At 43.2% G+C, this 16,938-nt stretch overlaps 1 protein-coding gene across 6 annotated transcripts in view; it reads right to left on the bottom strand.

Moving 5' to 3' along the window:
- The window catches only part of MPPE1 (metallophosphoesterase 1), a 52,887-nt gene extending 36,545 nt beyond the window's left edge, over window positions 1-16,342 (bottom strand). For all 6 annotated transcript variants that reach the window (XM_077778081.1, XM_077778084.1, XM_077778085.1 and 3 more), the window contains exon 1: window positions 15,650-16,342. The gene's annotated coding sequence lies outside the window, so the exon portion shown is untranslated. The remainder of the gene's footprint in view (window positions 1-15,649) is intronic.
- Window positions 16,343-16,938: the final 596 nt, after the last annotated feature.

The following is a 16,938-nucleotide window of genomic DNA, read 5'->3' as shown; positions in this document are numbered from 1 at the left end:
TCAGACTGTCCTTGCTGTGCCTACTCCACCACCTACAGATGCTTCAAGCCCAACATCTAGAAACCTTCTCAACTGACTGGCCTCTGAGCTCAGAAAGTGTGTATCTGTCTGCTCTCATCATCACTTCTTGTTTTTCTCTCGTTTCCATTGAAAAGACCTTCATTAAATGCCTGATTGCTCACACTCTCTACAAGCCTAACTTAGGTGGGTGCTGTAGACCTGCCTGCACCACCAGCTCCTGAAATGAGATACAGTTGTTTAACAACACTGACCTATGCCCCAGACTGAGAGACTGATTTAATGAGAAATGGGGCAATACACTCAGATGTGTTCTTTTCTCCTTCCTTATTCTTGTTTTGGTCTATATTCTTCTCCTTGTCCAGATCTCTTGCCTCCCTGACCTAAACCTCTCTCCACAACTACCAATTAAGCTTTTAACATGCGAAACTTCCTGAACGTTTCAGATGGAGGAAAGGGAGGAGATCATCACCCCCAAAATATGTCACTACTTTTAGGCAGATGTTGGGCAGGGTGGGAAGTTCCTCCTGTGTTTATTGTTTCTTAGTAGCCTTCAGATCAAGATCATCCTTATACCAAAGTGGCAGGAAAGTCATCAGACTGCCACTGCCATCCTCACTCTACTGTCTACAGATGGGCTTCAAGCCCAACATCTAGAAACCTTTTCAACTGACTGGCCTCTGAACTCATATATGGTCCACTCTAACCACCTTTTGTTTTGATGTTGTTTCCTTAGAAATGATCCCTGTTAAATGCCTTATTGCTCACATCCTATACAAGCCTAAGTTAGGTAGCCTTCCATTTATTAAGGAAATTTCCACTTGCAAAGGTGTCCCCCTGTCCTGCACCCAGAAGAAGGAACTACAGAGACAATATCATCACCTGGGATGACTTGAGACTGCATAACAAACCCTACTAAACAACCTTTGTTTACAATACATCTCCTACTCACTTTCCCACAACTTCCTAAATCCCCTTTTTCCTTTACCTAGTTTCTTCTCCCCAATTTATCATCCTTTTTTAAAGTAGTATATAAGCCATCAAGCCTAACTGCTTCTCTAGGGTTTCATTTCTTTTCTAAGAAGTCTCTGTATGCATACAAAATACACCTTTTCTCCTATTAATCTATCTTCAGTGACTTTAACTCACAGGCCCCCATTACTGAACTTAAGGAAATAGAGAAAAATATTTTTTCCTCTCCTACATTTGCAAGAGCTAGAAATCAGGGCTTTGAATATTAAGTTGTCAAAGATTTACCAACATACCACTGGATGCACATGTAACATTAAAGAGGTTAGATTACAAACCCCATAATACTCAATTGAAAGTATCTCTATTAACTCGTGAGGCATTTTGTCTTGTGTGCACATATGCACGTGTGTGTGTGTGTGTGTGTGTGTGTGTGTGTGTGTGTGTGTGTATTTGTACATTTCCTAACTCTGGATAGAAAAGGTCTATCCAGGATTACTAGGTGATATCTAAAAGACTTAAAGGCAACTTGAAAAGGCTCAGGTCAAAGATCAGGGTATCTGAACCTCAACAAAGAAAATAATTACAGTGAATTAAAACCCATGAAATACCTTGATATCCATTAGTTCATATTAATATTGTTTCAAAAAATTCATTTTGGGGGGCACCTAGGTGGCTCAGTAGGTTAAGCATACGACTCGTGATTTAGGCTCAGGTCATGATCTCCAGGTTTGTGAATTTGAGCCCCTCATTGGGCTCTGTGCTGACAGAAGAGCCTGCTTAGGATTCTCATTCTCTCTCTGCCCTCCGCCACTTAAGTTCTTTCTCTCTCTTTCAAAATAAATAAACACTTTTTTAAAAAGATAATAAAATTAAAAAAACTAATTTTTGAACTGTACCATGAGAATATACTCAACACGGCAAAAAAATAATAATAATAAAAAGAATTAAAATGTATCCTGCCTTTCTTTTTTTTTAAGTTTATTTATTTATTTTGAGAGAGACAGAAACAGAGTGAGTGGGGGAGGGGCAGAGAGAGAGAGAGAGAGAGAGAATCCCAAGCAGGCTCCATACCATCAGCACACAGCCCGACATGGGGCTCAAACTCACGAAACCTTGAGATCATGACCTGAGGCGAAACTGACAGTTGGACGCTTAACCGAGTGAGCCACCAGGGTGCCCCATATCCTTCCTTTCTTATATGAACTGTATACTAGGTTAGTAGAGAGTTGATCTTGAAATGCTTTATGGAAGTACTCCAAGTGAATAGATGAAAAAGACAATATAATTAGATCATGTCGCCTTTGTAACTTCTGTTGAATTCATACCACTGAGCAGGGACAAGCCCTAGCATTGCATATCAGGCATTAGGTCCTTTCTGCCTGAGGAAACAACATGCCATCTCCTGTTTTTGCCAAGGGGAAGAATCCGATGAAGCTTCTGATCAAGGTGACACTGCGCATGACATACTGAGGAGAGAGGAACATGTTAAACTGTGTGAGTGTGCTACCAGAAAACTCCAGGCTGTGGGAAATTCTACAGGACAAACTCTATAGGCCTTCAACAAATAGATTGTAATGAAAGGAGAGGATGGCAAATGGAGCTTTTAAATTAAAAGAAACTATGATGAGCACCAGGTGTCGTACGGAAATGTTGAATTACTAACCTGTTCACCAGAAACTAATATTGCACTGTGTTAACTACTGTAATTTAAATAAAAACCAAGAAAACTGGGGCACCTCGGTGGTTCAGTCAGGTAAGTGTCCAACTCTTGGTTTTGGCCCGGGTCATGATCACACGGTGGCAAGATCTTCGCTGACAGCATGGTGCCTGCTTGGGATTCTCTCTCTCTCTCTCTCATAAGTAAATAAATAAAAACAAAAAAAATTTAAAAATAAATTAAAAAATACTCAAAAGACATACAAAAAATGGACAAGACCAAACTACATTGTCTACTTGGGTAATAAAACTACAAAGAAGCACAGGGAAGTGATTATTATGAAGGTCACAATAGTGGTTACTTTTGGGGGCCAGGTGATGTGCCTGGGATAGGCACATGGGGAGAGCGTTCTGGAGCGCCTGGCAAAATCGCACTTCTTGACTTAAGCGATGGTTTCAAAACTGTTTGCTTTATAATAATTCATTGATCCATACATTTGGTCTGTGCGGTTTCCTGTGTCTGTGTTTAATTTTATAACAACGTTTAATTCTAAAATACAGAAAGGAAAACTGTGAAATTGGAGTTAATGTGTTTCATTAGCACTATAAAATGTATCAGATTTCTTCACTGTAAAACTGAGTTTTCATAAAAATATTATTCCTTATTTCTGCTTTTTCTCACTTTGATCAAATCCCTGAGTGTGAGTGTGCCCAAAGATTGTAAAGAAATCAGTCAAATATAAACTGAATATTATTCAAGATTAAGTCATTTTAAGAGCAAAATTAATCTTTTTGAAATCCTTCCAAATGTACTACAGCAGCAATACAAATACATATATAATATGTATTTATAGCTGTTAATATGGGTGTGGATGTATTTTTTGCATAATATAATGTGCAATGGGATTTTTTATTTGAACCGAGCCTGGAACTTACAAAGTCTTTTCAATGGCCTGGAACGGGTGCCCTCTGATGACTTGGAACTGGATATAACCGGATATGTCTCCATGATCTTAGGCACCTTTCTCTTTAGTGCAGTAGCTAGGCGTTTCAACCGTGGGACTAACTTCCTGGGTCTAGGGTCCAGCTCTACCGCTCATTCACTGTGTGGTCTTGGACACATTCCTTAATTCCTTGTTCTGGATCTATAAAGTGGGAATGATAAGAATATCTATTTCAAACTATTGTTGTGAGGATTAAACACTTTGCTAGATACAAAATGTTGGATGGGGCCCCTGTGAGGCTCAGTTGGTTAAGCATCCAACTCTTGATTTTGGCCCAGATCATGATCTCACAGTTCATGAGATGGAGCCCCACATCGGGCTTACTTTCTCTTTCTCTCTCTCTGTCTCTGTCTCTGTCTCAAAAAAAAATGTAAAGCTTTAAATCTTGGGTTTTATACAAAAGAGCCCTCAAATTGCATTAAGACACATAAACTAGCCTTTGACCTTGTGTTAATCATTGCCAATCCCTTTGGCAATCCAGGGTAACAAAAACAATTTAATTAATTTATAGGCCATGTCACAGTCCAGTTACTTTTCATATGTAGACCCAGCCAGTTTCAGAAGAAAAAAAATGCATTTCAACTATGGTAAATGAATCAGAAGAAAAATATATTACTAATTCCAGTATTATGATCGCCTTTTTAGTTTTTAATGTTAGCTTCTTGTACTGTTTGCTATTCCTGTCATTTTTCTCTGCCTGTTCCCCCTTTAGTGATGATCTCCTTCAGAATATATTCTGGTCCCCAATATCACCACTAGGAAAAAGAACAGGCTGTAGGGGTATCTTAAATCCTTTATTCACTGCTGTATCCCCAGCAAGTAGCACAATGCCTTAAACAGAACTTAATTGGGCCGCAGGGAAATGGACTTGGGTATTTCACTGAGAAAAAATTTAAAAAGCAACTTTTCCTGATACAGATTTGAAAATGTCCTTTCTCTACTCAACAACTCCAGCTTGGTGGCCCAGGTACTCCTGCTGCTGGGGGCCACCCTCTTTCTAAAGGTCTGTGCGTCAACCCCGCAAACACCGCTCAACAGTCATCTTTGTGTTTTCTGCACGTGAGTCTTGCCTTCCCAAGAAGAATGTATTCTCCTTAAGGATAAAAACCATTTCTCAGGGCACCTGGGTGGCTCAGTTGGTTAGGTTTCTGACTTGAGCCTAGGTCATGATCCCACAGTTTGCAGGTTCGAGCCCCGCATCGGGCTCTGTGCTGACACCTCAGAGCCTGGAGCCTGTTTCAGACTCTGTGTCTCCCTCTCTCTCTGCCCTTCCCTTGCTCATTCTCTCTCTCTCTCTCTCTCTCTCTCTCTCTCTCTCAAAAATAAACAAACATTTAAGAAAAACCCCATTTCTCATCAACCTCACTCTGGATTAATCTGGAAGGAAATGATTAAACATCTAAAGCCTTATGATTACAGGAGCTTTCTAAAGATTGAATTTTCATTTATACACATATCTCATGCAGAAATCAATAAGAGACTTTCAAGCATAAGTGTATGTAATAGAAATATTATTTCAAGATGAGAAGAAAATGTAAAGACTTTAAAAAGACTTTAAAAACAGCTTGTTCTTTTTTTTTTTAATGTATACAGGTGGGTATAAATCACAATGATATTTATACTTCCTTGGACACATTTAAAACATAGGTGTAATAGTTTCATTTAAATGTGTTGATAATTAAATTAGATTAGCAAGTAAATCCTCTGCAACTATTTAAACTTATAAAGAAAATATTCGAAGACAATTTCATGTGGGTGAGAGGGTATAGTTTTTCAAAATCCCTTTCAGGTTATATAATTTAAAAAGTTGAAAATTGGCTGAGCCAGTGGCTCAGTTGGGTGAGCGTCCCACTTCAGCTCAAGCTGTGATCTTGTGGTTCATGGGATCAAGCCCCAGGTCAGGCTCTCTGCTGTCAGCACAGAGTCTACTTCAGATCCTCTGTCCCTCTCTCTCTCTGCTCCTCCCCTGTGCTCTCTCTCTCTCTCTCAAAAATAACTAAACATTTAAAAGTAATAATAAAGAAATTAAAAGCTGAAAATTATTGAGCTAGACAAGAGGCAATATTCTCCCCACCCAAAATGCAAAAGCTGAGCCCTTGATCTTTTAATATAGACATGTTCTAGTTTTACACACACAAATACATCTTATATAAACTATACAGTTATTAGGGAACAACAATACATTTGTGAGCACTTCATTCTTAGTCTTCACTAAGCCAGACATGGGAAGATATTTACATACAACAAATAAAAATCACTGTATGCCGTGCAAACCACAAAACACACCACATAACTTCACCACAAAAAAAACGATATGCTCTGCTTTCCACCCCCCCCCGCCCCCAAAATCAGTCAGCAGACAGTTATTAACTAGCTTTTATGTATCAGCAATGTGTTAGCCCAGGGCACCTGGCTGGCTCAATCAACACAGCATCAGACCCTTGATCTTGGGGTCGTGGGTTCGAGCCCCACACTGGGGGTAGAGATTACTTTTAAAAAATAATGTGTTCGCTTCTATGAGTGAATGCAATCATTTCTCTTTCTTTGAGGCATTCACTGAATTAGTGAATATGGAGCCATTGTTCCTAAAGAAAATGCTAGGTTAGGTTCCTGCAGGCCACTGGTCACAACATTTTCATTAGCAAATCAATACAGAACCTTGTGTGATGTGTGCTTCTGGTTAAAGACACCTTCTTTAATACACGTTGTTGGTTTATTATCCTTGAAGCCACAGCTTACAGCACTATAAATATGTCCTAAACGCAGTTTATCTAACCCAGGCACTTTCTCATAAGGCATATCACACCTTCTTGCTAAGCTTAGGAACCCTCGACCACACTTCAGCATTACACTTAGGACCCATTGTAAACAAGACGGCCAAAAGAAAGCACAAAGATGCAAAACACAGGGCACTAAATAGACTCTGAAAAGATACTTGTTTACAGTGTGAGAGCTGAAACAAGCCTGCAGAGAGAGTCTTGTTGACCTCAACTGGAAATACACATGTTGGGAAATTCTCCTTTTTTGTCACTTGCCTGTATCTGTGAATGATCTTGGGGGTTACAGATAAATTTTAGGAGGCAGGCAAATTCAAAATTATAAGATCCGTGGATCAACTGTAAAAACATGCTCAAGAAATGTTAACTCTGGAAAGCAAGACAAAAAGAAATGAAATGACTTAAGCATAGGTAGACTTTGGATAGGATAGAGGAAGTAGAGTACTGTCTGATGTACATATGACCAAGATTGAAATAGTATCTGTATTAGTTTCCTAATTAGTTCCTCCAAATTAGTTTTCCAAATGAGTTCCTAATTTGTTCCTGCTGCAACAAATTGTCAACAAATACAGTGGCTTGAAAAGCACAGACTTATTATCTTAACCATTCTGTAGGTTATAAGTCCCACATGACTAACTAAAATCAAGATGTCGGCAAGACTGTTTTCTGGAGGTTCTAGCGGAGAATCCATTTCCTTGCTTTTTATAGCACTTAGAGGCCATCCATATTCATTGGCTCAGGGGCACTTCTTCCATCTTCAAAGCCAGCAACAGTGGGTTAATCCTTTTCCTGTGACCCTATTCTGGCTTCCTCTTCCACCTCCCTCTTCTCCTTTTAGGGATTTTATGTGATTATATTGGGTCCACATGGATAATCCAAGATAGTTTCCCCTTTTTAAGGTCAATTGATCAAAACCTGAGGACCTCTTTTCCTCCTAACGCCAAACATATGGCATCTTTCCAAACACTGGTTCTCCAACTTTATAACACCAACTGAGTGTCCTACAATTCGATTCATTTCTGACGCTAACTATCCATAATTAGCATCAGACTGCACAGGTTTATAGGTTGGGCCCACAAGACTGCCCTCATTTCGGATACCGATTGCAAGTATCAGGTCCCCAGGTTAGCCTCACTTTTCTTCGACTTGGCTACAAAGTCAAAGTTCCCTGGGGCTCCTGGGTGGCTCAGTCAGTTAAGTGTCCACCTTCAACTCAGGTCATGATCTCGCGGTTCATGGATTCGAGCCCCGCATCAGGCTCTGTGCTCACAACTCAGAGTCTGGAGCCTGCTTCAGATTCTGTGCCTCCCTCTCTCTCCCCTTTCCCCAACTTGTGCACTCTCTCTCTCTCAAAAATAAATAAATAAACATTAAAAAAAACTTTAAGTCAGGGGTTCCCACAATACACCCCCATATACACAATGACTCCAAGAACTCGGGAAAGTGCTATCCTTGCCATTAGAGCTTAAAGGATACAAATGCAGCCAGATAAAGAGGTACATAGGGCAAGGACCAGAAGTACCCTGAGTGCAAGAGCCTCTGTCCTTGTGGAGATGAGATGTGCCACCCTCCGAGCACATGGATGTTTGCACTTAGAATCTCCTCGAGTTTTTATGGAAGTTTTACTATGTAAGCATGATTGTGGCCATTGGCAACAAACTCAATCTGCAGCCCTCCCTTCCACCCCAGAGGTTGGGGGGATGAGGCTGAAAATTCCAAGATTCTAATCAACTCGACTTTTCCGGCAACTGGCTCTTACCCTGATGCTATCTAGGAGAGTCACCTCCTTGGAACATCTCCTCACTCCAGGAATTCTCCGAGTTGTGGGAGCACTGTTTTAGGAACTGGTGACAAAGACCAAATATCTTTCTTACCACAGCAACTTTAATTCCGTCTACAATTGTAATTCCCCTTTGCCATGTGAGGTCACATATACACAGATTCTAGGGATAAGAATGTGAACATCTTTGGAAGAGGAAGGGGCGTTATTCCACTAACCACAGCATCTGTTGCAGCTTGCAAGCACTATAAGGTAGTGCTTTAGGAAACTTGATGTGCCAACATTATGGTGCATGGACAGAGGGTTAGCCAAAAGGCTACAGACGAAGTACTACATTAGGGTGATGGAGAAAAAATAGAAAGGAGAGGGCAATGACAATGCAGGGCATTGGCAAAGCAGAAATACTAATTAGGTAGCAAATATAGAGCTCATGATAATTCCATTAGATCATGCTCTACAATTAGCAAATGAGTTCTCTGATGACCTAGTAAATGCATTATGAGCATGTTAGTGGTCTGCATTAATTTTAAATAAACACGTAAGAGTCTAATTCTAGAGACCCAAATTTTCTCTGCTGTCAAACTACCTTCTTGTTACCATGGAAAAATTCTGAAGCACCTCATTTATATTCCTTACCTCCTCCCTCCTTCACCTCACCTCACACTACTTCCAACACTGGTGATGTGGACGTGGGATGTAGGAAGGAAGCACAGAGTGAGAGACACCCTCTCCCTGCCAGGCTTTATCCCATCCCATGATATCAGTGGCCAACCTACCAGTGACTTCTGGATGAGACTGATAAGCCACAGGATAAAGTCCCTGTATACCCAGGTGATTCATAATCAACAGCCTTCTTCTCCGTGCCTGTCCAGAACACTTTCACATGTTTCTAAGTCATCAGCTCCTCTTAACCACTATCAACGTCCCTCACATCACCTCCGATGTAAAAAATTTCATAATGATAAGTCAGTTTCACAGTTGGTCAATAATTGCCAAAATCCCTCTAGATGGCAAATATGCCGAGGCATCTCTGTTTAAGACATATAGTCATTTATTATTTTTTTTTAACATTCATTTACTTTTGAAGCAGAGAGACAGGGCACGAGCTGGGGAGGGGCAGAGAAAGAGGGAGACACAGAATCAGAAGCAGGCTCCAGGCTCTGAGCTGTCAGCACAAAGCCTGATGGGGGGCTCNGGAACATGTGACTCTGATGTGATTTAGAGAAACGAGAATATCTAAGACCTCATCAGCGGTGAGATGCACCACTATTTTAGGCACTGGGGATCTGGGGCAAAGGTCTCTCATGAGGTTGCAGTGAAGCTGCCAGCTGGGGCTGCCATCATCTAGGACTAGAGAATCCATTTCCAGCCTCACTTGCATGTTTGACGGTAGCTTCCAGGTCAGCCCTGGCTATTGGCCAAATATCCCCGTTCCTCACTAGTAGCCAAACTGTCAGTAGCCTCAGTGTCTCCCCCAGAATAAAGAGAGCCCAAGATGGTGGACGCCACAGCCTTTTATAGCCTGATCACAAGTAACACACTGACTTCTGCCACATTCTCTTGGTCACACAGACTAATTCTGGTACAATATGGGTGAGGACTCTACAAGGGCATGAACATCAGGAGCCTGGCTACCACAGCACATATTACCAAAAGGAACCTGAAACTAATTTGCTTCTTTATGTAACATTTACTGAGCACCCACTATATACCTTACCCCATACTAAACACTAATAACTCATTTAAGAGAATTAAATGAGACCAACAATCCTATGAGATGAACCCTATTATTATAATATTTTTTTCTTTTTTTAACGTTGTGGAAACTAAAGCTTTTCTAAGGTTAAGTAACCTTTCCAAGGTCACTAGCTAGCCAGGGTGAGGGCTGGGACTTCTGATTTTTCACTAAAATGCTATCCAGCCTTCACTTCAATTTATATTTGAACATGTCAAGAAAGAAATCCCACTAGATAATTTGGAAATCTCCAAGATTCTTTATGTTCTCTTGACTATTGTCCCCACCAGTCCATAAGAAAGTACTTGATTGTGTTGTGATGCTTTTAAAACTTTAGCTTATTTCATTTGCTTTGATAATTATTTATAATTTTTTAAATCAACTGTGATGGACTTCAGCTCTGATGCTCTCTATACCTTCACAAAAGAAGGGAGCAAAACTGCCTGCCTTGGCTCACACAATAGGAGGTATCATTTCGAAAGCTAGGACAAAATAAAGTGTAGACCTTCAGAGAAATCGGGATAATTTTCTCTGAAGACTTAATAGTCTCAGAAGACAGTTTTAAGATTATTTTCATAACTTTACAAAAGAAATAGAAGACAAAAGAGACTGCTTTTTATTCTCACATAGAGATGTTCAAATATTACTTATCTCAAACACCTGTCAAGAGTAGACACAATCACACTCCCCCTACATTCAGTAACAGTAAAAAGAAAAAGTAATGTAACTTTTAGGCTGCTCTGAGAGCACAGAGTAAGCACAGCCAGTCTTACTTGTGACCCTAAGACTCATCACCTCCAATGACTCATTCTAATCCATCCTGACAAAGAAACAGACCCAGGACTTACGGAATTAGTTCACTGGGTTTCCAATTCAGATTAGACAAAGTAATTTTCTTAAACCCCTGCAAGTAAAACCTACTAGAGTCATCAATATGGAAACACTGCCATCTCATCAGGAAGAAAATAAGGATTTAAGGCACTCACAGTTGGATCCGCCGGACTGAGCTTGGAATAACCAAGCAAAGAAAGCAGTCGGGCTGATATTCACAGGGAGTCAATTCATTGTTAAGCTCTCCCTTGAGGTGCACAAAGCTAATGAAGTCTGTCCTTGGGTCCTTGGGTGGGGTGTGGCTCCAAGAGTGGGAGCAGGGAAAACCAGACTGAGAAGGCCAGAGGTCCAGATCATCATAGAGTAGGGGTGCTCCCAGGACAAGGATGGGGCACAGAGAGAAGTGCAGGCGTGGGGGGAAAGGGCAGGCTTGAGGGGTCAGGAATCCAGCAGACAGTAGAGAGTTCAGGGACTCGACATTGCTGCAGGCTACATGGTGCTCAAAGAAACAATTGACACTGACAAGTCATGAGGGCCACGTTTTGAACCTCCAGGCCCAGGTCTCTGATTGCACTCTTTCTGGCTCTTCAGGGAGCAGGGGCCCCAACAGACCCGCTAGCGACGGTTGATTCTGAGCCCAGCACCCAAGAATCACAAGAAACACTTGTGTTTCCTCAGTGCACAGCACAGAATTCTGCAGGAGTCTGAATCTTGGGGAGTTAGCCAACAGAAGAATATACCTGGAGCTATTTCGCTCACAGTTTTTGTTCTGGATGCATATCGAATTCTCAAGAAACTGTTTTGTTCATGAAGAGAGGAAGGGAGATGAAAGGGGAAAGAAGACGGAGGACAAGGAGGAAGAACATGAATGAGAGTGGCAGGGTCAAAGGCAGGAAAGAGGGAACGAGATAAAAGAGAAACAAAAAGATGAAAAGGAAGAGAGGGAGGAAGGGACATCAGTTTGGTGGGACCCTGCGCATGCGCAAACATGGGCGCGCGCGTCACTGTGATCACCCTAAAGAAATTGGCTATTTTCCAGCTATGCCTACTACCTGAGCCACTCTTTAAAACTTCCTTTGCGTAGGAGCAGATATTGGCTGGGATAACGCTACAGATTTTGGATTAAATTTATGTTGTCTCAAGGTAAGTTACATTTTGTTTTTCTCTGAAACATAATCTCAAAGACAAAGGGTCTTAAGGCAAATAATTATCAGTTAGAAATACTAAAAGTGGTCAGGTTATGGGGCGCCTGGGTGGCTCAGTTAAGCGACCGACTTTGGCTCGGGTCATGATCTCGCGGTTCGTGGGTTCCAGCCCCGTGTCGGGCTCTGTGCTGACAGCCAGCTCAGAGCCTGGGGCCTGTTTCAGATTCTGAGTCTCCCTCTCTTTCTGACCCTCCCCTGCTCATGCTGTCTCTCTCTCTCTCTCTCTCTCTCTCTCTCAAAAATAAATAAAACATTAAAAAAAATTTTTTTTAAGTGGTCAGGTTGTGAACTAATCAGACTGATGCCAGGATACAAGGGCTATTAATATTCCCAGCAGATGGCGCAAGCTGCCCTCTACTGTGATGAGACTTCTCAGAGAGAATCAAACAGTATGAAAATAAGCTTCCTCTTCACGTGATGTTTCAAACAGTAGATCCTAACCAGGTAAGGGGTTGGATTAGGAAAGAGTTCAGCAGGGATTCCAAGAGACACTAAGTAAAGAAGACAAATCTGGAGGCTTTTATTTTTATTTCTCATGTTAAGCTGTTTAAAAATACTCATTGACCTCACAAATATTGTTGCATTCATATCATTTTGGGCTCTGGAAAGTTAAGAATTCTTTCAAGACAGAGTTTTAGACTAAGTGCCACAGGACAACAAAGTACCAAAAATTAGGATATCTGCAAATTAATTGGTGAAGGGCTTATAATGGAGAAGGCTTTCCCATAACAAATTAAAGATAAATCAGTTCTGAAGGAAACCTCGAGAAAGGGGACGTTGATTAGAGATTGTTGAGATCAGCCAATGTAGGAATTCTGCTGCTTTGCTAGTTTCTTACAAATAAATACAGCGTTCTTGTTCACACTTTCAGCTCGGGGCTATGCATTTTTTTTTTTCCGAGCAAACAAACAGTAGAACTGAAAACATTTGCATCCCTGGGGCTGAGGTAACCCTCTTTGGGAAGGCAGGGAACATAATATGTTATCTTTGGAGTCATCTCCAAAATCTGGGATAGAAAACAGAAACTTATTAATTAAGTCTTCTTACGTCTGCCCTCATATGTTTCCAAAGAAACAAGAGTTTGAAATGTTCAGGTCAGTGACTAATTTCCAGTGAATAGCTGCTAGCACCTACTGCCTTCCTTCCCTCACATCCACTGCTGTTTTCACTCTGTGTGTCTGCTTCCCTGTCCATCTGCCACTAGAGCTTTACTTTTTAAAGATATTTTAAAATATAAAAGAATGCATGTGAACAGCAAGAAATCTGAAAACACTGAAAGGCATAAAAGAGAAATTTCCCAAGACCGAGTAGATATTGGCAACACCTACTTCTAACAAAGAGCTTGTGCCCAGAATAGACAAAGAACTCCTACAAATCAACTTTCAAAACACAATAAAGAGGAACCATGAGCAATAGATTCGAACAGACACTTCACCAAAGAGGATGCTCAAATGGACAATCTCAATTTTGTTAATAACCATCTGTAAATGAAAGCCATAGTGTGCGTGAGGGTTTTAAAGCAAGTCCCCAAACTCTTTGCTACTTCTCCCTTCAAGACATGGGGACTAGTTCCTTTGAGGGCAGTCTAGGAATAAAACACTGGTTTCCAACAGAGAATAAAGCAGATGGAAGTGTGTCATGTCCCCCTCGCCCCCTCTCTTGGATCACTCAGACAGGACCATGGGCTGCCATGTTAGGTGGCTGCTCAAGGGGGCACCTGGATGGCCCAGTCAATTGGGCATCTGACTTTGGCTCAGGTCATGATCTCACACTCATGAGTTTGAGTCTCACATCAGGCTCTATGCTGACAGCTCAGAGTCTGGAGCCTGCTTTGGATTCTGTCTCCCTCTCTCTCTGCCCCTCCCCAACTCACACTCTGCCTCTCTCTCTCTCTCTCTCAAAAATAAATAAACATTAAAAAAAGAAATATGCAGGTGGCTGCTCAAGGAACCTTAGGGAGGCCAACATGGTGAGCACCTGGGGCCTCTAGCCAAACTCTGAGTAAAAGACCTTAAGCAGAACTGCCCTGCTAAGTCTCTCCCAAAGAAATGGTGACCCAGAAAAACCGTGAGATAATGAATTTCTTAAGCCCCCAAATTTGGGGGGAATTTGTTATGCAGATGATGTATATACCAGGATGCCACTGCACATACACCAGAATAGCTAAAATTTTTACTAAAAAATTATTTTTAAGTTTATTTATTTAATTTGAGAAAGAGACAACATGAGGAGGGGAGGGGTAGAGAGAGACGGAGAGAGATAGAGAATCCCAAGTAGGCTCCGCACTGTCAGCACAGACACCAATGTGGGGCTTGAACTCAGAAACAGTGAGATCATGACCTGAGCCTAAAGCTTAACCAACTGAGTCACGGAGGCGCCCTCGAATAGCTAAAATTTTTAAGTTTGACATATAGAGAACTGGATACAATGGGCAAAATGGCAACTCTCATTGCACTGCTGCTGGTGGGTGTGTAACTGGTGCAACCGTTCTAGAAAACCGTGTGCCTGATCTACTAAAGTTGAATATATGCATACCCTATCATGCAGTTCCGCTTCTAGGACTCACCAACCGAAAAGCACACACCTTAGGCATTGAAACTCATGTAAAAAAATATTCACAACAGCGTCACATAATAACCCAAACTGAAAATCTGCCAACAGTATTTGGATATATCATAGGTGGCGTGTCCACGGAGAGATAAACAGCAGCGACAATTCATGAACTATCGCAGCCTGTACTAAGACAGCTAAGTCTCACTCCCATGATGCTGAAAGAAATCAGACACAAAAGAATTAACCCAGAATAGATTCTAGAGTCAGCAGGCAATAAGGAGAGAGACACCACACCAGCTATCCCAACAGAGAGGATGTATCATAAAGAACGGTTAACTAGTACAAAGATATTAACTAGATGATTAAAAGGCAACAGCAGGAATCAGGGAGATAGCTACTACCTCCTAGGGCCGGGGAACAAAAAGAAAAAAGTTGGAATTCTGAAATCCAGAAGCTTGGAGGCAGCTTCCCCCCGCCCCAACTGTCTGGTGCTGGGAATGGTGCGCTCAGACTGGTTCTCAAAGTGTTGCGAAAATTAGATTCAATGACCGCTACAGGAAGGCGCTGCCATTGCGGGCATTGGGGGCGGGGAACAGGTTGCTAGGGTGACGTTGGCAGGAAAGGGGGCCAACAGGAAGCCAGCCGGAAGAAGCAAGTCCCTCCCCTCTCTGGCGAGCTGCAGGTTCTCTCCAGCTGGTTTCGAGGGGAGTCTGGCGGATCAAAGGACAAGGACGGAGGGATGGGGTTGGGGCGGTCTCGCCCCCAGCGTGAGGCCAACTGGGAGCTGGGTCTGGAACCTAGAGGCGGCAGCCTGAGAGCTGGCACAGAGGGCATACATTAAGGTTCAAGAGCGAACAAAGTGGACACGTGGCGTTAATGTTGGGTCAGCGATTACCTCGGGGTGGGGACAGAGAGGGGTAGCAATTGGGGGAGCCCTGAGCACGTCCACAAGGGGCGCTTCCGAGGTGCTAGGGACATCGGACATCGTATGCGTTCACCTGGGCGATGGGCGTACCCCTGTGTGGGCAGAGCCTTGCGTTAACGCCCCGCTTTCCGGTTATAAAAGGCAACAGAAGGTTCCAGGAGGTTTCATTCAGTGTAACCCAGTGAGTACTTACTGAAATCTCATCTAAACTTGAAGATGGGCCTCTTCTTGGAATGTTCCCCTGATTCTTTTTTTTTTTTTTTTTGCATGGATCCCTTCCTCCTCTGAAGTCTTAGAAAAGTCGTCGACGGATTTCACGATTTAACGCGAATTGGTGTCGTGTATTACATCCAAGGTGCTAGTTTCCTCTTCCCAAAGAGGTGATAAACCTGAGGCCCATAAACTCAAAACCTCCGACATGGCATCGCTCAGGACTGAACTCAGGTGCCCATAAATCAGTTATCTGTTATCTAATAATCAGCTCCAAACTTAACCGAAACGCCGAGGAGTTGAAGCAGCCTCATTTGACACCAGGTAACAGATGAATATATGAAAGAGATCACTGTTTCGAGTTTATTAAGAAAAGGAAGGCCGAAAGATGACCCTGGTAAAAGTGTACCGTCTTCAAGGGGGAAAAAATCCTTTTATGAAAAATTCTGTTTTCCCTATTATCTTGAAAACGAAAACGCCTCCGCCGGCTTCCGGCACGAGAACCAGAGCGTCTGGGCCGCCGCAGGCGGTGGGTCCCACGCGCGACCTTTGCCCCACTTCAGGCGGCGGCATTGACGCTTCTCCCCGCAGGCGGCCACGGCCCCTTTTTCCTCCTGGCTCAGTCTCCACTCAAGCTTGCACTTGACCGGGCACTCATCACTTGCCTTACAAAGCCGCTCTTCACACGTCAGCCGGGCTATTTTTAACGTCTCCCCTGGAGATCCCCAAACTAAAAGTACCGCGGGGCGGGGCCGCCGCTGCCCGGTCCCGCCGGTCTCCACGCTGCAGGCTGGCCAGCGAGGGGACCGTCCCCAGACTCCCCGGGAGAGGACCGCCTCCACACCCCGGAGGGAGGACAGTCGCCAGACACCCAGAAGGATGACCCTGGGAGTCTGCCTCCAGACCCTGGGGATCGGCTCCCAGAAGCCCCCGGAGGGGCTGCCCCCACCCTGTCCCGCTCTCTTCCTCCTGGGCGTGGCCGCCGCCGCCTTCCTTCCACGCTCTCCCAAGGAAAGGCCGCCCTCTCAGCCTCCCTGCATTCCCCTTTCCCAGGACTGACGATGGCCCTCTGCCCACCCTAGGGCTGCCCGGAGGCTTCCTCTTTAATGGCCAAGGGCCCGTAGTAGGACTTGACTGTCAGATTTCTCACCCCTCCCCCGCGTCTGTGCCCTGCCTTCCCCCAACCTATCACCCAAGGGGGGAGGGGGGGGTAAGGCGGAGATGGGGGAGGAGCGCACCTAGGTGTGGCTGCCACTTGAATCGGGTCCCGGA

Source organism: Crocuta crocuta, unplaced genomic scaffold, assembly GCF_008692635.1.
Source record: "Crocuta crocuta isolate KB4526 unplaced genomic scaffold, BGI_CrCroc_1.0 scaffold26, whole genome shotgun sequence".
NCBI classification, from domain to species: domain Eukaryota; kingdom Metazoa; phylum Chordata; class Mammalia; order Carnivora; family Hyaenidae; genus Crocuta; species Crocuta crocuta.
This window is presented reverse-complemented; position numbering and strand designations above follow the sequence as displayed.